The sequence below is a fragment of the Callorhinus ursinus genome, unplaced genomic scaffold (assembly GCF_003265705.2).
Source record: "Callorhinus ursinus isolate GAN/ISIS: 27379988/994484 unplaced genomic scaffold, GSC_fseal_2.0 scaffold12, whole genome shotgun sequence".
Classification (NCBI taxonomy): Eukaryota; Metazoa; Chordata; class Mammalia; order Carnivora; family Otariidae; genus Callorhinus; species Callorhinus ursinus.
In genome coordinates this window covers 12,645,457-12,671,614 of record NW_027397074.1, presented here as the reverse complement: position 1 = coordinate 12,671,614, position 26,158 = coordinate 12,645,457, and the positions used below count along the sequence as shown (strand labels likewise).

The window sequence follows — 26,158 nt, the reverse complement described above, 5'->3', positions numbered from 1 at the left end:
GCATGTAACAATGATTTTGAAATGTTAGTTATTTTTACTGGACTACATTGTCTTAACCATCATGTGATTTTGTATGTTTAATTTTTTTAAATAACTAATATAAAACAAAGGAATAGATGGAATAAAATCTAGGCTGCTTTCAGATCTTTCTTCCCTATATGCACTGTTTCATTTGGTGGATTTGTTTTCTACTGTGTGTTCGGTTTCTTACCTTAAATCCTTTGTTCCTTTTTTTAAATGGCCCACATAAAATCTTTAGAGAAGACTTTCATTCTTAAAAATTTCATTTAGAGAAGATGCAGCAATGGCAACATTACTCTACATATATGGTTATACATTCTGTGATGTCATAAATGTGGCAGGTATAAACAATAAGTACCTAAATGGAAGTCAGTAGTAGTGAGAAAGAAATATAAGAGTAATGATTTCAGGGGCACCTGGGTGGCTCAGTTGGTTAAGTGTCCAACTCTTGATTTCAGCTCAGGTCATGATCTCGGGGTCATGAGATCAAGCCCCATGTGGGGTTCCATGCTTAGCAGAGAATCTGCTTATGACTCTCTCTCTCCCTCTCCCCCACCCACACTCTCTCTCAAATAAATAAATCTTTAAAACAAAGAGTAATGATTTTAGGAGCATGTATAGAAAATTAAATAAATAAGAATTATTAAAATATTTCACGTTTGTAAAACGTGGTATTTCGTTTGGAGGTTAGAAAAGCAGTTTTTTATTCTTTATATTTGTCTTGAAAAAAAAAGTACTTGATAGTCAGAAATGGAAGTTTGCTTTGTTCACTGAAAATGTAACTGCATGCGCGCGCGCGCGCGCGTGTGTGTGTGTTGGGAGAAAGCTGTATAACGTCTTTACGCAGAACAGTGTTTTTAAATTTAAACAAGCTTCCTTAAACTTTGAATCATCCCTCTCTGGATCACTATAGCCTGAGGAAGTGTCATTGCATAAAGTATCTCAACCATAGGGTTTGCTTCTGTTTATATTTTGAGTTAAAATGGAAGAAGTCATGGAAATAGTTTAGGAACTTTAAAAATCCTTCATAGACAAATAAAAAGGCTTGCTTTTAAAATAACTGACCCAGTCTAATCTTTACACCACTTAGAGCACAACTACAAAGATGGCTCATCAGGAAAGGCTAAAGGGAATATGCTGATGTTTCTTTGTAAATGATCTAGCTCTTGTTTTATTTGCCTCTTACTTTGAACCATTTCTATATCAAAGTCATGTCTAGTAATGAAAGAGCTTTGGGGGGATTTCTGACTGACAGGTACCATTACTAATAAATTGCCTCAGAATGTAAAAATGTGACCCCTCAGGTGGTTCAACCACATTGTTTGCAAACTGTGACTAAGTATCGAATTCCAGCTTTTCTCCTAAGCACTCACCATGGAACAATACAGTTGTACTCTTTAGTGCTTTGGCACTGATTGTGTAGGTCATAATTAGGGATTCAGCTGGGGATGAATGGAGAAGAATGTGGTTGTGCAATTGGCTGTAACCAATCTGACCCTGCTTGATCCTTACTCCTTGAAAACCTGTGACCTCCTGTAGCCTCTTGCATGATCCATGTATGTGGTTAGCACTACCCCTCCCCACCAACCTTTTCATCAATAGGCTTTTCAAGCCATTACTTTGCTTTGTAGCCTTATCGAGGCATATGTTCTGAGTGATGATAAATAGCATTTAGGAGTTCAAAGTTTGCCCAACACAGTAAAAAAAGTCACAATGGGTTTCTTAAGAAAGAAGGCAAGAAATGTTGTTGAACTTTATAGAAATCATGCATTTTAAAAATAAGCACATATTTGACTTAGGGAAGAACCACAAGAGAATGGAGAAATGGGGAGAGAGATACAAGGTGCCTATTTTATAGAATCTATTATATTGCTAGGATTCAATTTCACAGATTTTATTGAATCCATCAAGATCCCGTTTACAGGTGGTCCATGACCTTTTGTTGAAAGAAGGAAGAAAACAAACCTGAATCTAAAATATTGTCTTTCTTAATCCAGCTCTTTGTTGTTTGCACAAAAAAAAAATCAGAAAATTTCTCAATATCTATAGGAAAAAACAAGATTTTTCAATGGAATTTTTACGTATCCTTTAAAATGTAAAAAGTTTAATAAATTTGAGCCCATTTACTTTTCCCACCTGTTTTGTTATAAAAGTAGAATCAAGGATATATCATACACACATGTCAATATTTTAAGAAATACTGTTAATGTTAGTAGTCTATTTTTTCAAATAGGCTTAATACAAAAGACCAATTTGGCTGTACTTTGGAAGCACCATAATGGAAATAACAGAACAGAGAGTCAATGATTCATAGTAATTAGGGAGCAAGGGAGATCTAGCATTCTAATATCCCTGCAAGATAAATTATTTCTGACGATTAGATGTCTGATTACATCCCACTCAAGTTTATGCTCCAGTAACAGTGCTTTGTGCTTTATCCCTTAAATATGTTTAGTTGTTAAAATAGAAGTGCATAACCGCAATCACCTTACAATATTATAAAAAAATCCAAGTAGACCCCTACCATTTTTTTCCCCTATTCCTATTCCTATTCCAGAGATCAAGTATCACATAAGGAAGATGGCTGTCTCTACACCTCTACTGATGTTTCTGAGATACAGTTAACTTTTTCTCCTAAACACACACTTACACAGACACACACAAATGCACATGCATGCAAACATTTTTTGATATACTGACTTACTTCAAGTCTATAACCTTCTCTTAAATCTTAAGATTTGAGAGCCATGAAAAGTTATACCCTCTAAGAAAAGCTAGGAGAAATTCCATTTGGTAGTTGCCACTGTGTCAATATAAAGCTATTTTTTGAGGTGCAGATATCCTGGGAAAATAGTTAAATGGCTTTTAAGAGACCAAGTGTGAAGAAACAAATACTTTTGAATGCTTTAAAGGCATGGGGTTAAATGCTCCCCCAAGCAATTTGCCATTTCCGTGTTAATTCAGTTTGTAGAAACATATAATTAGAAACTCTAATACCTGCATTTTTCTTCCCTTTATGAGAAAAACATGTGCTAGTGCACAGAGCAATGGATACACTGGGAAGGGAACCCTTTGTAGGGTGGCTTTATATCTCCTGCTGAAAAGCCACAACTACGTTTCCAGCAGAAAACAAAGCAAAATAACACTTTATTCCTTTATTGGAAACTAGCACCCCTCCTTAAAACTAAAATTGGTGCTTTCATGTAGCATTAGTTATTTTCTTCTTTACAGGTGTTGAACAAAGTAGCCTGGGGAGTATGCAATCTGGGCTGGGAATTAAATCCAGGTTGCTTGCTTAACAGCATAATGCATTACCATATAGGCACTGGTTGACATTAAAAGAATGCCTTTTATCTTGAAAATTACAAAAGAAAAATGCCCTCTGATGAATAACCACAATCACTGCTTGTAAAGAAAAAATATGGTGTGTATAGTTATATGTATATACACATGCACACACACACATATATAATATATAGTATGCACACGTATTAGGGAATAAAAATATAATGATTCATGTGAATTTGTGTTTTCCTTTAAATAACAAACAATTGGTCATATAATACAAAAAAGATAACATTAGTTTTATTGTCACTGATTCTTATGGGAGGCTAAAGTAGTATTTAACAGTCATTGTATTCATTTATTTTGGCTTTCCCAGTGTGAAAATTGTCTTTAAAATCAATTTATTATATAATTAATGCTACTCCCTAATGTGATCTGTATTATTCTTTCCAAACACAAAAAAATTTTTGAGAGAAAAGTATAATATTTATATTTCTTTAATGATATTAAAACTCCTGTATTTTATACCTTATAACCAAAGAAACTTGGGATCCGGTGTATGATTCTCTGAGAAATAAAATTCTTACATAATTATAGTAGTTTCTCTCTAAATTCATTTTTTCAAAGAAACCAGTTTCCACAAATTATATTCCATTTTATAATTTTTTTCACCTAACTTATTTGGTCCAAGAATGCCAGTGATTCAGAAAATACATTTGCCTTCTTTTTCTCATTTGGGAACAGTTAAATCCAGCACACACAAAAATAGATTTTTTTTCTTCTAATTCAAGAAGAATTTAAACAATAGGTGTTTTCTATCCATGGGAAGTAAATGAGTTCCACGGAAGAGAACAATCTTCTGACCATGAATTTCAAGTAAATGCTAAGTTGAATGTTAATAATGCCACAATCACTACCCCTCAAGTTTTGATTTAAAAACATTTGGACCTGGGGCGCTTGGGTGGTGCAGTTGGTTAAGGGTCCGACTCTTGGTTTCATCTCAGATCGTGATCTCAGGGGTTCCTGAGATCTAGCAGGTGTCAGGCTCCAGGCTCAGCAGGAAGTCTTGAGATTCTCTCTCCCTCTACCTCTCCTGCTCATGCGCACTCTCTCTCTCTCTCTAAAAATAAGTAAATAAATCTTTAATAAAAATAAAAACATTTGGACAGTTGTAAAATGCCAAGGAAGTAACATGAAAGGGTCTGATGTGAAAGGTGCCCTTGGGATTTGTGTGGCGTGGCAGACCCAGGATGACAGAATTTAGAGGGATGCAGGAGTAAAACAGTTCATTGGACTGTCATGCAACTGTGATTTTAAAGTAAGGAACTGAGAAAGGAGGGAGATGTGCCTGAAATGTGTGGTACCTCTGAAATAGAGAGAAAACACTATGTCAGAAATGTCATAGGCCACAGTGATATTAATCAGGACAAAAAGTGAGAAAAAGGTACCAGATTTATTTATGTTAAATGAAACAGTATAAAGCCCTTGTTATAGGTTCTGGGACATGGTAGGCACATAATAAATAGTAGCTATTATTACTTTCAATAAGGAGGGATGGGATGAAAACCTAAAAGACTAGATAGATAGGAAAGTTGAGGAAGTGGCTGGATTAAACATGCTTGAAAGTTGAGAGACAGGAATTGAAAATGAATTTGCAGTCAACCATGTCTTTTGGTTGTTTTGTTAGTTTGCTCATTTTTACTTTCCAAATAACTAGGCTAGGCTACCATAGTGCCAGACACTAGGTAGTCATCTGAAAAAGTAAATTGAATAAGACATGAGTCAGCTAGCCTAATGTTTGGCATACAAAAATGCAAAGAGGGAACAATCGTTTTGTTTACCATATGTCATGCCCAGTTTCATAAGCTTTGCATGATTTATCTCACTTAATTATCACAAAACCTCATGGGCTAAGTGCCACTCTACCAGAGATGGCTTATCATTCCAATATGTAGATTTACATATAAGGAAATGAAACTCCATAAGGACTTTCTCAGTGTTACTCACCCAGAGGGTTTTGTCTGACTCCTCTCCACAACACCACATTATGTGTCCAACGCATGCTGTGCCCATGGTACCTATGAAATAAAAAGGAAAGAAATTCATGGAGAGTACTCTGGCAAAATTACAGTAATTTCAGAAAAATGCTAGAAGTTTCAGTGAAAAAGAAACTCTCAATAAATGTTTATTGAGCAGTTGACTTATACTTTTCACACACTTCATTTTTCTGTATACTATACATTTAATTGGAACTAGACAATTTAACAAGATAAAGGTAGATTATTATTTGATATTACAAGCGTATAGAAATGCTGTGGCTTTGTATCATTTTGAATTTCTGGCCTGGTGTTTTAGTATGCCTTTAAAAACTTTCATTACAAACTTGGAAATGTAAATCAATATTTTGAAATCTCAAACAATAACCATATTTTTGTGGGGTTTTTTTTTGCAAAAGAATATATATGTCATATTGTCATTTATATAACTAACTGGACACAGAGCATGAAATCCTACACCTTTTGTTACCTTATGTTGGACAATGATATAAAGGTGTCATCAAAATCATCAATGAAGGCATGATCAAAAATTAACACATGCTACTTATTTATTAACTCCTAGTATCCTGCTAAGAATTTTGACCTTATTTCATACCCGATGATGAAGTAAATAATGCCTTGACAAGGAAACAGAGGATTAAAGTATGGGTCCCAGATAACCTCTCTAAGGCAAGAAAATAAAATAAAGAATATAAACATAGAAAAGAGAGAAATAAAACTTTTATTATGTTTTTATGATTTCTTCTTACATGTCAAACATTCAAACAGGAATGCTTTCTAGCTACGGATACTTCAGCCTTTGAAAATTTCCTTAATGAGAGTCAGTTGGTAGGTTAATTTCTTCACATTTTGTTTTCCTGAAAATTTTTTTTTCACTTGCTTCTTGAAGGAAAGTAGTTCTAGGTATAGAATTTTAAGTTAAACAGTTACTTTCTTTCAATACTGAAAATATTAGGACAGTGCCTCCAACTTCCGTTGTTGCTGTTGAGTCTATTGCCATTCCTTTACAAAGGGCATATCTTTTCTCTCTTGCCATTTCTAATTTTTTTTGTCTTTAATGTTCTATTACTATTTTATATGATTGTAATTACTAGTCTAGGACTACTATACATTGTATTGCTGTATCTTTCTCATAAGGTTTTTTCATTAACACTTTGTAATTTCTTACTCTTCCAGAATAAAAAGTTGGATGTCTTTCATTTATAGATTTATATTTATAACTTCATAATTATATCTAAAAATTCATGATTATATTAATTTTTCTTTTCAAATATTGCCTTTTACCTATTTTTCTTTTTACTCTGGAATTTTAGTTAGACATATATCAGCCTTCTTCAATTCATCTTCTATGTCTCATACCACTGGTTGATATTTTAACTCCCAAATGCCTCATCAATATTTTCTTTAGTTTTATTTTCCAGTTCTTCCTTCCACCTGGATGTGCTGAATTTTTCACTTGACTTTCTTCATCTCTAAAACTTTGATTAGATTCTTTTTTAAATTTCCACAGACATAAAGTCTCTTGATGCTCACTCAGATTTTCAAACTTACTTTTTTTCCCTGAAATTTATAAAGTATGCTTGTTTAAATTTCTGTCTTATACATCTACTACACGGTATCTCCACAAGTATACTTGTACTAGTTTTCACTTGTAGGTACATTTCTCCCCTTGGCTTTTATCTGTGTCTTTGAGTTCTGAATTGAAGTTAAGATTCTTTAGTGTAGGTTTTGCATTTACCTCTGTCAGTTGCTTGGGGGTTCACCCCACCAAATAAATTGTGTAAAGTTGAGGAGAAAATCTACGTGAAGACGAGATTATGGTTATGAATTCCCAAAGGACATTTTTCCCCTTCACACAACACCAGGGACATAAGGAAGTTTATTTACTGTCCCTTTTGCTGTGGGTTTATTGCAGGTGCCATCTCTCAGGAACCTTGGTTTCTGGAGCAATCTCCCACCATTTACTGTACTTTAAGGCATACCTAAGGCTTTGTCTTGCATCTTGTGGACCCTGAACAGCCATCAAAATGGACACTTAACATACCCTGGATTTGGTGCATCATTGTAAGGTTAAAAACTGGCATTTAAGTGCACCTAGGTCCTAGGGTTCCACTTTTATTGTTTTTGAGCCTCTATAGATTTTTACATTTACTTTACTATCAAAAGACATTTAAAACGATACTTGTTACATTTTATATACTTTCACTTGTTTTCATTGAGAGATCCATTTGCAGTTTTGTCTGCTAATTGCTACCAATAAAAATTCTATTTGTGCTCTTTTCAAAACTCTGATTACATATGCTTTCTTTTATTATATGTGAATGTTGCTTTTCTATATTTTAAAGGTGTAGGTTTTAGTTTTTAAGTTTTTTATTTGTTGCTTCAGTCACTTGTCAGCTTTCATTCTGATTCTGAGCCTTTTGTTAGAACTGATACAAAAGACAAATTAATGTTGAGGTAACATATTCATGAAGTCAGCTTCTAGAATTCTATAGAAAACTGGTATCCTATGAATTATAACACAGAAATAACATCCCAGTTTTACCTGAACTTTTCATTAAAGATTGGCAAATAAATGCACAGAGTGCTGTGACCTGTTGATTCCATATTAAAATCTTTCTTAACATGAAACAGTCTAGAATTTCCTGATTTCCCAAATTGCATGGTAAATATAGGGGTAAGACTGAGTTAATAATCTCTCACTACTTAATCAGTTAAAAATGTTTCAAACTGTAAGGAACAACAACAAAAAAAAAAACTGTAAGAAGTGGAAAAAAAAAAAAGGATCAACACTGTCTTCACAATATAATGGCATTTGTTTATTTGAAAAGATGCCTAGAGGTAGATCTCATGTTTCATGGATCATCCAGCAAGTAAATAATACAACAAACAAAACTATTTTCTGATTCTTAGTATGTTGACTATTTGTCCTAATTATTCTTGTGTCTTGGCTACGGATGGTTTCCATAGCTCAAGGAATCACAGTTGCAAGGCAGAAACAGAGGGCAAGGAGTGCTACCAGCCAGTTATTTTCTTCTGCCTATTTCTTTTCAGCAAATTGTCTTTCAAACAAGACCCCAGTAAAATTATTTTTAGGTTGCTTTAGTCAGACATGGGCCACATGACTATTTCTGGCTTCACAAAAACTAGAAGAATGAGAATCTTTGGGAGTTGACAAGGGGGAAGAAGTTGGGGGTTGGAAGGTGGGACGCAAACTAATGGTATCTATCATAGTTCCACCAATGGCTATTCAACATCCATACCCATTTTACATGGGAGATATTCACCTCCCTCACAAAGGAAACCACCCCAAAGGCTCATCCATTTATTGCATATGGCACTTTTTCTATAATACCCAAGTGATATGCATTACTCTCTGCCTTTATATGTGACTACTCATGGTCTAGAGATTCTTAGTTAAAGCAGAAGGCATTTGCCTTTAACACACACACACAACAGACAGTTGTGGAGAAGAAATGTGATACCTTAATTATTCATTTTAAATGTGAACAATTGGAGGGGTGCCAGGCTGGCTCAGTCGGTAGAGCATAGGACTCTTGACCTTGGGGTCGTGAGTTCGAGCCTGATGTTGGGCATTGAGATTCCTTTAAAAAAATTTATTAAATGTGAACAATTGGAAACACACATCAGTTGCTGTTGAAATCATGTGTCTTACCCTGTTGGAAAGCAAAGGCAGGAAATCCTATCCTGGCAGTGAAGTAAGCTTCCTGATTAGCCGATCACTCTGTCCTCATTTCTGTTCCAAAACCTTTAGATCTATTACTGAGAGAGGAACTTTTCTTTTTGTTTTCCTTTCCCTCCACATCTGAATTGAATGTTGGGGAAGATGTTCCTCCTGGAGGAGCCACTGTGTTAGCATCCTTCTCTCCTTTGATGATAGTTTGGAGCCCCAGAGATTTCCACAGATGTTTCCAAGCCAGATAGATTATTTTATTAGTGGCATATTTCCCTCAAGTTTTGGTTCTAATCTGTTTGCTTTTAATCAATTCCATGCTTCTGTCACTGTGGTCAAAATTAATTGTTTAAACATAATCTTGAAACTATGATAGAGTAGGCATAGCTTGCCCTTGAGTTTCTACTAGAGGGTTTTGTCCCCTTGAAGAGAGGTACTGGGAAGAGTCTGAGGCACCTCGTTACCGTATCTCCCAGTAAGACTGATGTGCATGCCTGCTGGCACTTAAACCAGCTTCAAGTAGGCAAACAGAAGTTGGCTTTTCTAACCCTGTCAGGCTCCAAATTATGAGAGTGAACTCTCAGGCCAGATTGCCAGCCACAGGCAGATTGCCTGGCTTCAAAGAGTAACTAAACACGGGCCAGCATCCTGAGTTTTAACTACTCATCCCACCAATAGTTCAGCCCCTGCTAGCACACTGTCTCCATCCCAGAGTGGTTCAAACAACTGTTTGAGCAAAAGTTTCACCAAATCTTCGCAAGAGTGTCTAAAAGTCAGGAGTATCTAAAAATCAGGTTTCTGGTTCTTCATCCTCTTACCCACAATACCACCTTTAGAGGCTCAGGCATCAATCCACTTTTGTGGCTCTGTTTAAGATAAATTTTGGCACTCACTGATGGCTTAGAAACCTTAGATGACGCAATACCTCTGCATTAGAATGTCTATCTACTTAATTGTTATCTTAACTGTCACACGTGCTGAGTCAAGTAGCACCTCAGGGAGAAAAGGGAGAAAACAACAGAAAACTGGAGAGCATTCTTACAAGCTGTATTTGTGACCAGAAAGACCATTTTTTATTTCTAGGAGTAAAGGAGTTAATACTCCAGACATCACTGAAATTGACCCAGCAGTTGGTTCCCAGCTGTTACAATGATAATAATTCTTGAATACCACCAGCTTTTTTCAGTTAGCTCGATATATGAAAAGTATCAATAAAAAAATCTTGTTCTGTCAGACGTGCAAGAGGGTTCCTACCACAATGGCATTGGGACTGGAAGGAGCTGTACAAGTTTCAGTGTTACTTCCAAGACAATCAGTGGCTGTACTTGGCCTTATAAATGTAAGGTGTCTCAGGAACACTCTAGCCTATGTAAGTGTTATATTTATATTTTGCTTTATGCAGATAATACTTGTGGCTGTTACTTTGGTACAAAATAATCGTGATAACCTGAGTTTAATATGTCAACAGAGAGAATAGGATGAACAAAAAGGGTTAGGAAATCACCTGTGTCTTTTTCATCTCACCTCACATAGGCAGTGTCCAGTTATATCAATTACTGAGTGTCCTTGAATGTATTTTAAGTATTTCCTCTCTTTCTTTCTCTTTCCATCTCTCTCTTTTGGTTTAAAAGTTTTTATATGCCTACAGTTATATCAGTTCTGTTTAAAGCATAAACATTCCTTCATCCTGATCCCATACAAGTTTATTAACATTTTTAAAAAATACTGTTGTTGGCATATGGCAACAGGAAAATAGGTGGAATACAGTTTCATTCAAGCACGCACAATTTTTTTTCTTTACCATGGTGACTAAAGTTTCTAAGTAGAATTACTTAGCTAAACAATGGATCTTAGGTTATGCATAGGAAAGGTATCTCCAATCTGTATTCAGCAGGTATGTTTAGGATCTCTGTACAGTTTTATTAAATTTGACATATTAATGTTGCCAAGACTTTGGAGATTTGTGAATTGTTTTCTTACCAGCCTGGGCTAGACTACTCAGAGGCCAGGTGTGCACCGTTGAGTTACACAATTACATACTTGAAAATCAAAAGGGGGAAATGAAACCATAAAAGCTGCAGAGACAGGAAAGCCAAATGCACTCTCAGGGCGCATCATTACATACTTCAGACTAGCAAAATAGGCCTTTCTTCTGTAAACAGTGGATAGAAAAATCAGAGAGCACATCACATTGGCACGTGGGGAGAGACACAGAGAGATTAGATTCACTTCAGCAATTTTCTACCAAAGTGGAGCACTTCCAACATAACTGGAAAGTCAAAGCCAAGATAAGCTTTGATCCTTTTTTATCTCATCAAGAAAACTTATGCAGTGTGTTTTTTCTTCACTTGATTTGGTGTTTGACAGACAGAAAGTAGCTTTCTTTGCAGAGAACTTCACCACCAATGTGTCTAATCCCCACAACGTGAAACATAGAATCGGGGACCTGAGTCTTACTTCTTTGTCCTCATAATATCTCCTTTTTGTAAAGTGTTCCTTGTTCCTTCTTCCTTTGTAATTATAAAGAGTGATTTTGATTTTGGTACCTCAGATTGCTACCCATGATCCTAACAGTAAGGAAATACTCCAATTAACTTTCATACTTTTATTTTCCTAATCATATTAATGAAGCTTTGTGTCTATATAAACCTTGGGGGAAGAGAAGAAATTGGGAAGTTTTCTTTGGATGATAAGATGGCACTTCAGGGAAAGTCCTGGGCCTCTTATCAGAAGCTAAATGTTCCTCAGATGCTATATCCCTCTAATAACCTACTGGCTACCAGAAACTTATGTATGTTTCTCTTATTTGTGCCTCCATTCCTGGGGATTAGTATAGTTTCAGCACATAGAGAAGAAATGAAAGAATATTCAGTTTTACTTCATATTTCCTATTATATAAAGTTGGAGAAAGAAATGGTAAGAATTCTATGGTTTGGTTATCTGGATATAGAGGTGGCTGTATAAAATTAAGATATTGAAAATTAAGCCGAAGAAATTTTCTAGAATCCTTTTCATGATAGTTTTAAGTATAATTGACAGTACACTCAACCTTTGGCCTAAAAACATGAAAGAAAATGTGCTAAAAACAGTACAGATTCAGGAGGAATTATCTTTTAATTCTTTTAGTCTTCAAAAGGCACACAACAATTTCCACCCCTTTTTAAAGAGAAGTACAGAAGCAGTAAGGTTATGGTTACTTAACTACCAACTTCCCTGAAAACATCTAAATCCAAGACAGCTTAAGAACCAGGTAAATGTTTTGGAAAAGCTTTTTAAGCTCAGGTTTCTTACATGAGCTAAGAACCCACCTGTCAACTAAGAGCCTTTTCCAGAGACATTGAAATTCAAATGTTTTGAGATCAGGAAAAGTCTGTTCATTGATATTTGTTGGAGGTGGTGGTGGTGGTGGTAGGTTTTTGTTTTTGGGGGGGTTTTGTCCTGGTGTAGAGTAAAGGTATCCTCTACCACAAGAAAATCCTTTAACATAGGAAATGAATTGAGTTCTATCTTCTATCTGTGTTTACCCTGATTCGTTTAATGAGGTTATTTCCATTGTGCACAGGTGATAAACTTATCTCACGTGGTTTTTATACAACAGCCTGGAATAGCGAGCCCTGAAGAGCAACATCTAATGGTATCATTAAAATGATCGTAAACATGCCTGTTATGGCAGATGTGAGCTTTCTTTTCTGTTGATATACATTCAAATTGTTTGGTAAGATCAAACAAACAGACTTTTAATATGTCAGACGTGTCTACATTCTAGCAGGTTCTGTTTTTAAAGAGATCTGTTTCTTTAGAAGTTAAGAAGGCTATAAAAGAGCCAGACTCGAAATCAGATTCAAAGTCAAAACTCATTTTCTCTGATTAGAGCAGAATTCTCTGTATCTGTATCATTTGGTCAACAGTTTCCAAGGAAAAGAGATCAAGCAGAATAATATCGCAGGTATTAAAATAAAATGGTGGAGGCGAGTATGTCTTTTAATTAACAGCAGTTAGGCTTTGGCCAAAACAAAATTAAATATTTTCAGTCATTAAATTTACTCTGTCTTTCTCCTAACCCTTTTAACCTCTTCATGACCATCCTTTTCTGCAGTTTATTAGTTTTCTTAGAATAGCGTCTCATGGGTTCTAATTTTCAGATCACTTTTAAAATTAATTCTAGGAAAGCTGGTTAAGTTTGAAGTTCTCAAGCAAAAACGTGGCTTTATTTTTTTCTAGCAACAGAAGAATTAGGTATCTCTGGCAAGTTCCACTAATGTGATTTTTAAATATTAGCAGAAACTTGTAGATTAAATATCTATATTGTGTGTGTGTGTATATATATATATATATTATTTGTATGGAAGTGGAAAAATCACAAATAGTGTTTCCCAATTAAAGCTAATAATCATCAATTATTTCATAGGTGTATGAAGTACATCTGGTATTTTATACAGATTATCTCATTTAACCTCTCTAGGCCCAAAATCACAAGAGCTAATAAATGCGGATTGTCTAAAAAGAAAAAAAAAAAAAAAAACCCACACTCTTAACCATTAGAATACCTGTTTTTTTTTTCTTTTTCCATTTGAGATAGTGTTAGCTACAGAAACTTCTATTTTATTATTTATTTTTTAAAAGATTTTATTTACTTATTCATTTGAGAGAGAGCGCATGAGCAGGGGGAAGGGCGGAGGGAAAGGGAGAGAGGGAATCCCAAGCAGGTTCCATGCCCAGCAGCGTGCAGCCACATGCGGGGTTCGGTCTCACAACCCTGAGATCACAACCTGAGCCAAAAACAAGAGTTGGACGCGTAACCCACTGATCCACCCAGGTGCTCCCAGCCCAGAAACTTCTATTTTAAAATAGGTAAATACAATGTTATTTCTCCACAATGGGGTTGGGGTAGTTTCCTCTCTTGTGGCCGAGTGTGAAATTTCACCAGCAGTCCATTTTCTCCCCTACATTTATGTGTACTCTTATACTTATTTTGAACCACAAGACTCTTTTGGAGAATAACATATGAGAAGATATATCATGCAACTCATTTCTGGGCTAAAATTGTGAAAATCTCAGGCACCACTCTCCAGTCTCTCTCTTCCTCTGTTGAGTACCTTGTAGTCCTTGTATTGTGGACCCCAAACATCGAAACAGCGTGGATTACTGATTTGCTTCCAGGAGAGCAATACCCACAGAATTGCTCAAATACGTATTGGATTCAGAATGAAGCAGAAATCAGCCTTTGCTTTCCTGACCACTGAGATGTAGGCATTGTTTGTTCCTATCTAATCTGTCCTATGTATAGTGTCTGTCTTAAGTAGCCGATGTTGGTTATTGTAGAAATTGGTGCCAAAAGTGAGATAATGTCCGAAAAACCTAATTATCAGCCCACCAATTCAGTGATGGGCGAGCAGAGGGAGAACTGACAGAGGCTTTTGAAAGATGGAGCTTCCTTTCATATAATTGCAAAACACTGGGTTGATGTGAGCAGCAGCTCGTGTACCTAACAAAGTTGTGACCCTGGTTTGAAAGTGGGATGTTAATACTGTGTATGATTTGCTATTAACTCTGTTTGCCAAGGCATAAAAGAAATAAATGGACTCAGACGAGAATTGGCTACTTTGCAAGCAGAAGTGGAAGAGGTAGTGAGACTCTAATACAGAGCCTTCCAGTGCTGGTAAAGCAATTACTTCATGATCATAATAAGTGCTGAGTGCAAAAGTCTTCATAGATACATTTCTGGTAGTAAATGTCCAACTGATTAAATTGCCTCAAAGCAAAAAACAAGAATGTGTCACTCAATAATTTGGTAAAATGACTCAAGACAAAGAACAGATTAAGAGTGTGGCTTTGCTCAGGAATTCAAACAGCTTCTGTGTAACCCTGTTATATACAGAGAATGAATAATGGAATGAAAGAGTAGAAATGTACAAGATAGAAAAGAACAGGGTATGTTCTAGATGCATAGAGAAGATTGGAATTAAAATCTACTGGGTATTTGTAAATTCTACTGGTAAAGAAATTATGAGTTTGGATTCCCAGCCCCAAATAAAAAGACTTTTACAGACTTGAAATGACTCTAAGTTCCCAAACTTTCTTTGAAGAGGAAGCTGGCTGGGGAAGCTCCTCAGACTCCATATAGAGGATATTCCCCCAGACCCATTTCTGATGGGAATGGGAAAGGCAAAGCATCCTTAAAGATGAAGCTAGGAGGCACAGAAAACAGTGGACTCTCTGGATGCTCCCAGAAAGAATCTAAACCCGATGGAGGAACATTCCTCAGTCCCCAACCCCAGTTTAGGACCACTAACAATGCCTGCTCACAGGGACCAAATATCTATGACTAGTGACTGCTTTGTGTCTTGTCCTTTCTTAAACAGTCTATTCTGTTTCAGTTCTGCCACTATCATTATTAATATTAATATTATTATTATTGATTCTTCATGTATGTGTATGTACATGTGCAAAGAGTCTCCCTTAACTTGTCTTTTTAGTTTATAAGTTTCAATCAAAAGTAGTGACGTCTGAACCTGATACAGAGATTCTCACCTATCAGCCATGGTCTGGGTGAGCTGGAAGCAAAGACTGGATTGGACCTGTGAGTTACCTCACTTGGAAAGCAGTTGAGTGTATCTGTTTCTAGATTAGTGGGAACAATGGTATTGGCTGACAGAGATGGTCCTTAAATAATACTCCCCACATATTCCATTATTCTTCTACATTTTCTTGCTCCAGAGGTTAGGTGGAGCCAAGAACTAGTCTTCATCAGTGAAAGGTGAATAGAAGTGACACATTTATCTTTCAAGCTATAATACTTTTGCTTTGATTTTCTAATCTCCTTCTTTCCCTAACTTGGCAACAACAAAGACTTGTGTTGAGATAATGATTGAAGCAGCCCGGATCACAGGGTTGCTGTACAAAGGATAATGGCCTTAGGATGTTATGGGGATCCACAGGGCCCTTGTGGGAATGAGAAATGAACTTTCATTTGTTAAGCTTCAGATATATATTTTTTTCAGATATATATATATATAATATATATATATTTTTTTACTGCCATATAACCTCACCTTTCTTAACTAAACACGACTATTGCCACATTTAATGTAAATCATAGAGAGACATACTGTTTTTTAGTTTCAGACTGAAAAAAAATTTAATATTTTTAACAGATTTATATTTGTTCACTTTTATTCTTACATATTTTAATTATGAAATAGATCTCTCTTCTCCTCCTCTGAAGTCATGAACCTAGAATTATTTTCTTTGATTAGAATTCTGGAATACAGAGGCCTAAAATAAAATTTAACACTTAATAACAAATAAAAATGGTGTGAAACCTGAAGAAGACAATTATCTTTCATTTCCCAATGTCACAGAAAAGTGATCTCTGCCCTAACATCTTAGCAAAAATAAATGGAACAAGGAACCAATGAGTTATTTAAAGGACTCATTAACTTTCATATGATCCTATTTGTAATTGAGACTGTTGTGTCCTATGAGTACCCTCCAAGAAATGATTAATGAAGTTTCCAAACATTCTAAATTGACTGACATAGAAGGGAGTGAGGCTGTTCTTTAGCCAAACCTCTGTGAGGTCCAGGCACAAAAGGGGACTTAGCTTTTAAATTATTCATGATAGTGTCTAATACTAAAATTTTTTAAATGTTACTGTTTTTCCTAAAGTTTAAAGAGCTTGTTAAACTAGGTCAGTAAAGAGGTAAATTTATCAAAGCTTTCTCTCTAAATTGATCAAATTTAAAGCAGGTTTAGATATAAAATCTTTTACTCTCACTCATAGTAGCAACTGTCCACGAATGTACAGATAAGCACGGGAATAATTAACTTACTAGATATTTTCCCTGTGTTTTGTTCTATGTACTAGTTAATGATACTATAAAAGATTGAATGGCAGTCTTTTGTGTTGATCTCACTGTTGATCACAGTGTAAGGCTCATTTGAATATATTATAATTAGGCCTCTAGTTAGGTTAAGTAATAGGTCCTGAGAACTAGAATTATCTGCATCAGTGATTAAATTCTCCCTTTGAGTAGGGTAAATTTGCTATCACTGTAATATTAAAGTAAAATGTTAAAAGCTAATTTAAAAAATATTAATATAGCAGTGTATAACTGGAAGGGAACTATATTTCTTTTCATATTTTCTGTACTTTCGAAGTTTTCTTGTAGGTAAAGATAACAGTCCTTACATCTTATCTTTATAACCAATAATCCCCTTTTGAATTTTCCATCTAGTAAAGTATAAAAACTGGTTATGCTGTGGGAATATTCAATTAAATTTTATCCCACCTATTTAATATTTTCTAGCAGAAAAGTGCATTGACCTAATATACTTGGATTGTTCATATTTTTTCAATTTCTTAAGTATGTATTAACTTGAATTTTTCCAGTTCATTATTCAAATTACTAATTGTCTACGTAGAAAAGGGGTTTTTTTTCAGTTTTATTGAGAAATAATTAATATACATCGCTGTAAAGGTTTAAGGCATACAGAATGTTGGTTTGATTTACATATATTGTAAAATGATTACCACAATCAGTTCAGCTAACATCCTTCTACTCATATAGATATAAGTTTAAAGAAAAGGGAAAGGAATTTCTCCTCGTGATGAGAACTCTTAGGATTTAATCTGTTAACAACTTTCCTGTTTATCATGCAACAGTGTTAACTCTAGTCATCACATTGTACATTATGTCCCTAGTACTTATTTATCTTACAACTGGATGTTCGTACCTTTTGGCCACTTTCCTCCAATTCCCTTTACTGCTACTCTCCTCATCTGGTAACCCTAAGTCTGATCTCTTTCTATGAATTTTTTTTTAATTCCATATATGCGCAAGATCATAGTATTTGTCTTCTCTCTTTATTTCACTTAGCATAATGCCTTCATTGACCATCCATGTTGTTGCAAATAGTAGAATTTCCTCATATTTTATCACTGAATAATGTTTTTTGTATGTGTGTATATGTGTATGTGTATACCACAACTTCTTTATCCATTTATTTAAAGTGATGTAATCTTGATTATTCAAGTACTATATAAACCTCATAACTGGCTTTTTATCTGCATCTCCCCAGTTCTTGTTTGTTTAGCAGATATACCTAAACAATTTTCCTAAAATATCAATTAAGTCTTGAACTTTCTTACTCATGCTGTGTTACCCCATTAAAGCAAAATTCCCTGACCAACATTTAAGACCCTGCATAGAATAACCTCAAAATATCCAATCAACTGTATTTGCAAATAAGATTCAAATTTTAACTTTTGCTTGTTAGGGATATCTTCTTACTCTTCTCTGTCAGAATTTGGGCTTGAACAAGAAAAAGAGGGGCCATCCCATCCTGGACAGGGCTGGTTTTGCAGACCCCAGAATATAGGACAATGAGCCCAAGTGTAGATTAGGAGAAGATCAAAGAGTGGAATTGTATCAAGCAGGTGTGACCAGGAGAATAGGAGAGGATGGTAGACAGAAATTGAATACTTTTAGTAATTTGTTGAACGTGGAAGTTTTTGTGTGTTTTGAGGTCTAAATGAATGTCAGAGGGAACTATCTGGATTAAACTGTTTTTCAGGAGATACCCATGCCCCTTCTTAAGAGGATCATGGTGACTTGAGACAACACAAGAGCAGTCTACCTATTGCCCCCCTATAAATAGCTACTACCAAGGTCATTGCATATTATTACATGGATGAAGTAGGGGTTCCATGATGGAATATTCTTATGAAAATGGGCTTAAGTTCTGTAGGTTAACATCATGACTGACTTGAAGAAAATCAGAAAATGATTAAAATTGAGATTTTTTTTTTTCTCTCCATCCTGAGAGAAATTAGAATCATCCTCTGTTTATTGAGAAGAGCTTAGCCCAGTGTAAAGTTTAAGGAACAGCACTTTAAAGTTAGAAAACTTTGGGGCACCTGGCTGACTCAGTCAGTTAAGTGTCTGCCTTCGGCTCAGGTCATGATCCTAAGATCCTGGGATCGAGCCCCCTGTCGGACTATGCTTCATGGGCAGCCTGCTTCTTCCTCTCTCTCTGCCCTACTGTTCCACCTGCTTGTGCACTCTCTCTCTCTCTCTCTGCCAAATAAATACTTTAAAAATAAATAAATAAATAAAGTTAGAAAACTTTAAGAAATGATGAGAGAGATTATCCCATCTTATGCCCAAAATGTGACAGGAAAATAATGGCTCCCCAAAATGTCCACACATCCTAATCCTCAGAACCTATGAATATGTTACCTTACTTGGCAAAAGAGATTTTGCTGATTTTATTAAGGTTAAGGGCCTTGAGATGGGAAGAGCATCCTGGATCAAAGTCAATCTAATTACGTGAGTTCTTTAAAAGCAGGGGACCTTTCCTGTAGTCAGAGAGAGGTGGCCACAGGAGAAGGATTCATTTCCCTGTGACTCCTTCTGAAATGTAGGACTCTTTATGCAAGAACCAGAGAGAGGCCTTCAGATGCAGGAGAAGTCAAGGTAACAGATTCTCCCCTAGGGCATCCAATGAGGAACTCAGCCCTGCTGACACCAGGTAGCAGGCTTCTGACCTATAGAACTGGAAGATAAATTTGTGTTGTTCTCAGCTACTAAATTTTTGTTAATTCTTCATGGCAGGAGCAGAAAACTAATACCCATGCTGAATCCATTCCGTTTTCCTGAATTTGTTCATGATCTTCATCAGAGTGGTCTCACCCTTCCACTGCGCATCCAAAGTGCAGTCATAAATTCAGAGCTTAGGTAAACCTTCCGCTTCTCTGAACAGTCCTCTGCTGTCACTCTGATTTCCACTCCTGAACCACAGTACCTGTAGCCCATACCCTACCATACAACCCGCCATCACCGTCTGAAGATTTTGTCCCTTTCACTTGTGCCACCAGCCTAGATTGTAAACATACTACACACATGATTTACCTTTTTGTGTGTCTACCAGAGCGCCTGGAACAATGTTCATTTTGACTGCTGAAAGATCAGGTGGGTCAAGAAAATGATTATTTTTCAATCTTTTCCTTTAAATTTACTCTGTCATTTTTATGATCTTTTGTGATAAAGCAAATAATTGAAATACATTGCAGAAGATCACTTCCGTTTCTTTGGGAGTATATGTTGGACTCAGCATTCTGAATTCACACAAAACCGGCCATGGAATTCCTCATATTGCCTTAAAGTTTGTTAAAACAATTTTTCCAAATTCTACTATGCTAAACTCATTCACTCTGAAATCCTACATTTCATTTACATTTTTAACATTTGAATCAAAATAACCACAAATTAGTTGCCAAACAAATCTTATTTGTTTTTAGCAATTGTGTGTGAGTCATGGGGCCAGTGTTTTTGCCTTACTTGTTACAAATTGTTTCTAATTGGAAAGTACTGTCAGCAGTAAAATATGAAGAGAAAAGCCACCAATACTTTGAAGTTTATTGGTTACAAATATTGGATGGGTTTTCTCATATTAATCTTGATGAGCATGGAGTTTAGTTGTTGTTTTTTTTTTTTTTTTCTCCCCTCCTTCGGTTTTGTCACCTCATTCTAGTTATGGAATAGCCTGGTGATTTGAGGGATATTTTTCAAAACCAGACCACTTCCTCAAGTAGAAGCTTTGTTCTTATAAATAGATACAATTGTATTCATATGTTTGGTAGATGAATCCAGTGGTGTTCGTGTTGAACAGAATCTCTCTTGAGTAGTTTTCTCAATTCTGTGGAATTTCACTCTTGAATTTGATCAATGGTGACAATTCAATCTGAAAAATAATTTTTCATGATGACAGTATTTTTTCCCATAAACACACTTCGTCTTGCATGCATGTACTTAACTGTGTTAGACAAGTTTTGGAGATGTTCACCATAGAGTTATAAATTAACTGCATGAGTTATAACTCATGTTATAACTCATCACTATTATAAAACCTAAAGTTTCCTCCAATTTATTAGAACTTAGTACAAATGCATGAAAACATAGTCATGGATTTTAATTTTCAGAATTCATAAGGATGAAGAAATTAAACAAATAGAGGCCTTTCCAATTTACATTTTGAGGGTTTTTTTTTTTTTAATTAAGATTTTATTTATTTGAGAAAGAGAGAGAGCAGAAGGAGGGGCAGAGGGAGAAGAAGAGACTGTCAAGCAGACTCCGTGTGGAGCCCAGAGCAGGATGGGAGGCCTGAGCCGAAACCAAGAGTCAGACGCTCCACCAACTGAGCCACCCAGGCGCCCCTACATTTTGAGTTTTTAGTTAAGTTTACTGTAAGTCATAGAAAAATGTATTTTTTTAAAAGATTTTATTTATTTATTTGACAGAGAGAGACACACAGTGAGAGAGGGAACACAAACAGGGGGAGTGGGAGAGGGAGAAGCAGGCTTCCGGCGGAGCAGGGAGCCCAATGCAGGGCTCGATCTCAGGACCCTGGGATCATGACCTGACCCAAAGGCAGACTGAGCCACCCAGGTGCCCCAAGAAAAATGTATTTATGTCTAAATTTGCTGCATATGTATTTTTTAGTTTCTTTGTAAAATGAAACTTAAGATTGCTTTTGAATATCAATAAAATTAGATTGTAAATATTATAAACAACTCCTTTACCAAAAATATTAGAAAATTAGATTTTATTTGGCACTGCCTGCGATGAAGTATATCATCTGCACTCATTACTGTGTCAGACTGAAATTACCATCATTGGGAAGTTCCCAAGGAGAGGAACCCTCTCCTGGCTGTGGGGGAGGGCTTTGGGGTGGGTGGTCAGATGAGCCTGAGGGGACCTGTATAAATTATATTCCCTGAAGAATCATTACCTCTTACTGGTAACATGGCTACACTCCGATAAATGCCTTTTGATTAGTAGTAGCTGGAGGAGATTCATCACAAACACGAGACTCCTCCCAATGGGACAAAAGCATTTGTCAAGTCACAGCTGAAGTGCAGTTAGTTCCCACTTTGGATGGAAACTTTTCCTACTGCCCTGAGATGTCTTCACATGTCACAGGGTTCTGTCTCTGAGGATGAATAGCAGAGACCAGGGCTAAAAATACCGCACCGGTTGGGAGGTGGATTAAGTGAAGTAATGCCCCGAAGTGCTCTGTGAAGCTCTGATAATGAGGAAGTTTTCACTGAATGGAAGCTGTCATTGCATATGGTTAGTAGAAGGATGAGCAAATTATCATTGTGAACAATAGAACAATTGTCATACTTAATGTCCTTAGTAATGTTACTTTTCTCCTGAAATTGCCCATTTTAAAGTACCAGTCCACGTTTCAAACACTTAACATCCCCCCGCCCAGGAGTGCAGACAATGAACCCTAGTGCATATGGCCCAGCAAATGCTGTCAGAGTGGTCAGTCCAGCTGCATCTCCCTCACAAACACAAGTAAAGCTCTCTGATTCCCCATATGCTGGCAGTCACGTACTCTAAAAACAATGAATCCCACCAAAGATACCTAGTATCACATGGCTGGAGAAATACCTTTTAGCGATTCATAGGCCAGGGATGTTATTGGGAGCTTGCTTTTTTTCAGTTTTTACATGTAAGTCTAACACTCCTAAATATATTTGAAATGGTTTATTGTGATTTTTTCTGATAATGACAATTCTAAAGATTATTTTAGCCAAATAATAAAGAAATGCAGATAAACATAAAATAATAAAAATAAGCTAAATGCCTATATATCAGAGACAGTTTTAAACATTCTCTTGTATATGTGTATGCACATGTACACACACACACACACACACACACAAACACACACACACACCATGTCCCACAGTCAGGACCATATTAAATGCTATTTTGTAATTTTCCTTTAACAACATATTAAAGGAAATATACATATTGGCGTTGAATGTGTATATGTGTATAAATTATAATGTATACACACATGCATATACTATGTATATATACAGAAACAAATATTACATATACACACAATGTTCATAAATATATGTGCATTAAATATGTATGTGGTTAATATATATACATTTTAATAGATGCATAGTGTTCATATTCTTTTTTTTTTAATAGAAAGAGAGGGTGAAAGAGCATGTGCGTGTGGTGGGGGAGGGGCAGAGGGAGAAGGAGGGAGTGAATCTTAAGCAGGCTCCATGCCCAGTGCAGAGCCCCACATACGACTTGATCTTACATCCCTGAGATCATGACGTGAGCCGAAATCAGGAGTCGGATGCTGAGCCACTGGGTGCTCCTATAGTGTTCTTATTCTATAATTTACTTAAATATTCCTTTCTTGAATAATGTGTGCTTTCCCTTCCCATGGTTATTAGCAGTGCTGCATTGCACTTTCTTGTGTAAATGTCTTTGTACACATATTTATTGCTCTTCTTTGGATGAATTCCTTGAAATAGAATTGTTGGACAAAGAACGTACACATTAAGATTTTGAGTACATAATGCCCTTCACAAATCTGTTACTGATTTTTGTTACCAATGACAATGTAGAGTCTTACAGTTGGTATGAGTTTCATTCTCTGTTCCCACTTTTTTCCTCCTCCTGGCTACTGCTCAGGAGATGCTCCTGAGATCCATTACTTTCCTAGCAATTCACATCAGGCCATCCTGGCCGTGCTTTCTCAGTAATTCTTCGCTGGACTCTTTCTTCAACTTTGGGGACTCTCTTGCTGAACTTCTTCATTCCTTAAGCCAATGTCATCTCATGCATATTTACAATAATTACTTTTTAAAAGATAGTATATAGAAAATAAGAATAAACACTACAACATTAATGAATGTAATTTAAACTTTCTTTGTAAATAATGCTCATTTTTATTTGCCACATGGTAGGCTAAGTGCTGTATATGCATTACATGAACTATTAAATACTCAGAAAATCTTAATTACTTTCCAAGGATCAATAGCCAGTGAATAGCATGTTTGGGCTTATATCCACAATTGTATGATTATAATTCTTCTCTCTTTCTCTCTCTGTCTTGTTTTTATTGTGGTAAGAGCACTTAACATGATATCTATCCTCTTAACAAATTTTAAGTGTATAATAAGTTATTGTTGACTATATATATATATATATATATGCAATGATGTAAAGAAGGTCTATAGAGCTTATTTTCTAACTTAATGGAAACTGTATGCTTATTGATTAATAACTCCCCATTTCTCCCTCCCATTAACCCCTGGTAACCATCATTCCAACATTTGATTTTATGAGCGATTCTACTCTCTTAGCCACCATGATATACTGTCTGCATTTGGAGATTCAGAAACAAATTTAGGTCCTTGCCAGCACTTCAAAGGCATGATTCTGGAAATTAATTTTACTGATAAATTACTTTGTAATGAAATATAAATTCAGGTCAGAGTAGGTCTAAGTTGATCTTATATTATTTTTGAGCAAATAATAATGTTATTGAATTCCATGATAAAAGGTTACTGTTGATATTTTTTCCTTGTAAAGATTGCAGACATTCTATGAGAGATACCTAGTTTAAAATAATATTCACGTAATTATGATGGAATCAGAATTTAGGCAAGCTTGTAAGAAACTAATTTCTGTACTTATTTGACAGACTATTCTCTTCAGTGTGCATTGAATAACTGTTATGGCACAATAAAGCACTGCAGATGCACTGTCTTAAAACAACCATCAACTTGGTCAGCTCAGGTTTATCTAAAGTAAGCTTCTCTAGCTTTTTGCAGGTTGTCTGGGTTATTACACGTGGTCTGGGCTCAGTTGAAGCAGCTTATCCAGGACACTTCTGTCCACATATTTATTATCCTTCTGAGACTAGTGGGTTAGCCCAGGCATAACCTTCTTATGTCAATGTCAGGAGCACCAGAGAGAAAATAAAAACACGTAACATTTCCTACACTAGCAATTGGTGCATTGTTAACTCTGCCTCATTCTATTGGCCAAAACAAATCTCATGACCAAACTCATAGCCAGAGGATGAAAATAAATCAGTCCACTTTGTGGGAAGAACTGCAAAGTCACATGGAAAAAAGCATGAGGCTAAGAAGGGAGGGAGGATGGGGGGCCACTAAATGCAAACTACCAAGACAGTTGCTTTTAATTTGAAAGTGTATTCTAGTTCCAAACTGAAATATCAACATACTCTTAACCATTTGATCGTGGGATAGAATGGCTTTCTGATTTCCTGAAGGATGGAGGAGATGCTGCAGATTTCTTGGTTTGGGTCAGGTGTTTTCTTTCCATGAAATGATATTGCTCATGTTCTTTAAGAACCTCTTGTGCGTCTCTCTGGGTTTAGTTTTCAGCACCAAAACCTCTCTGTGAGTGACTCATTAAATTAGTCACCGCTGTATCCACCCACTCAACCTCATGCTACAGCCTCCAGATCTGTGGCTGCTGTGTCTGTAGAATCCAGAATTCTTGTTCAACTGGTGCCAAAAAATCAAGTCTTAATGTTTAAGAAGAACATTTGAGAGTAATTGTCTGTAAGAAAAATAACTTGATTGCTGGGGAACCTGATCCTAAGGTGACTATTACTCACTCACAGTGAGTTAAGCGGAAATTGGAGGAGGGAAGCATAGCCCAGGAGTATGACTGAAGATAGAAAGCCGGAAATGTCGAAAGCAGCTGAGGAGGTGAACATCGTTCATCTAAAAAGATAAGGCAGCTGAACAGAGTGAGAAGACATGAGCCAAATTTACACACACAAATAGTGGAAATAATCTCTGGGTATCCAGTTTGGGAAGAAGTGAGGGAGTTAATAGTCCTATGAGTGGCTTGTGATGAGAGCACAAAGTGATTCCTGAGAGAGATCAGTAATGCTTCCAAGGTGTCATGGAAGAGTTTCCTGGCCTTAGGAGAGAGGTATTTTTGTTTTTTGTTTTTGTTTTTTTTTTTTGAATACCAGTTTGCCAAGAATGTTCTGGTTTTGGTCAAGATTCAAAACTTAAAAAAAAAATTGCTTGCTTGCTTGCTTTCCTTTTCAGACTATTTTAAAACACAGTTGGGGGCAGGGGCGCCTGGGTGGCTGAGTCAGTTAAGTATCTGAGTCTTGATTTCAGCTCAGGTCATAATCTCAGGGTTCTAAGATCAAGCCCTGCATCAGACTCTGCCCTCAGCATGGAGTCTGCTTGTCTCTCTCTCTCTCTCTCTCTCTCTCTCTCTCTGCT

The 26,158-nt window shown here is 36.1% G+C and overlaps 1 protein-coding gene and 1 long non-coding RNA gene across 2 annotated transcripts in view; one reads left to right on the top strand and one right to left on the bottom strand.

Moving 5' to 3' along the window:
• The window catches only part of LOC141373847 (uncharacterized), a 34,215-nt gene extending 33,901 nt beyond the window's left edge, over positions 1-314 (bottom strand). Inside the window, exon 1 of the long non-coding RNA XR_012380194.1 lies at positions 212-314. This is a non-coding gene — a long non-coding RNA (uncharacterized lncRNA). The remainder of the gene's footprint in view (positions 1-211) is intronic.
• The window catches only part of SEMA3A (semaphorin 3A), a 472,351-nt gene that overhangs the window by 56,621 nt on the left and 389,572 nt on the right, over positions 1-26,158 (top strand). The gene's annotated exons all lie outside the window — the stretch shown is intronic.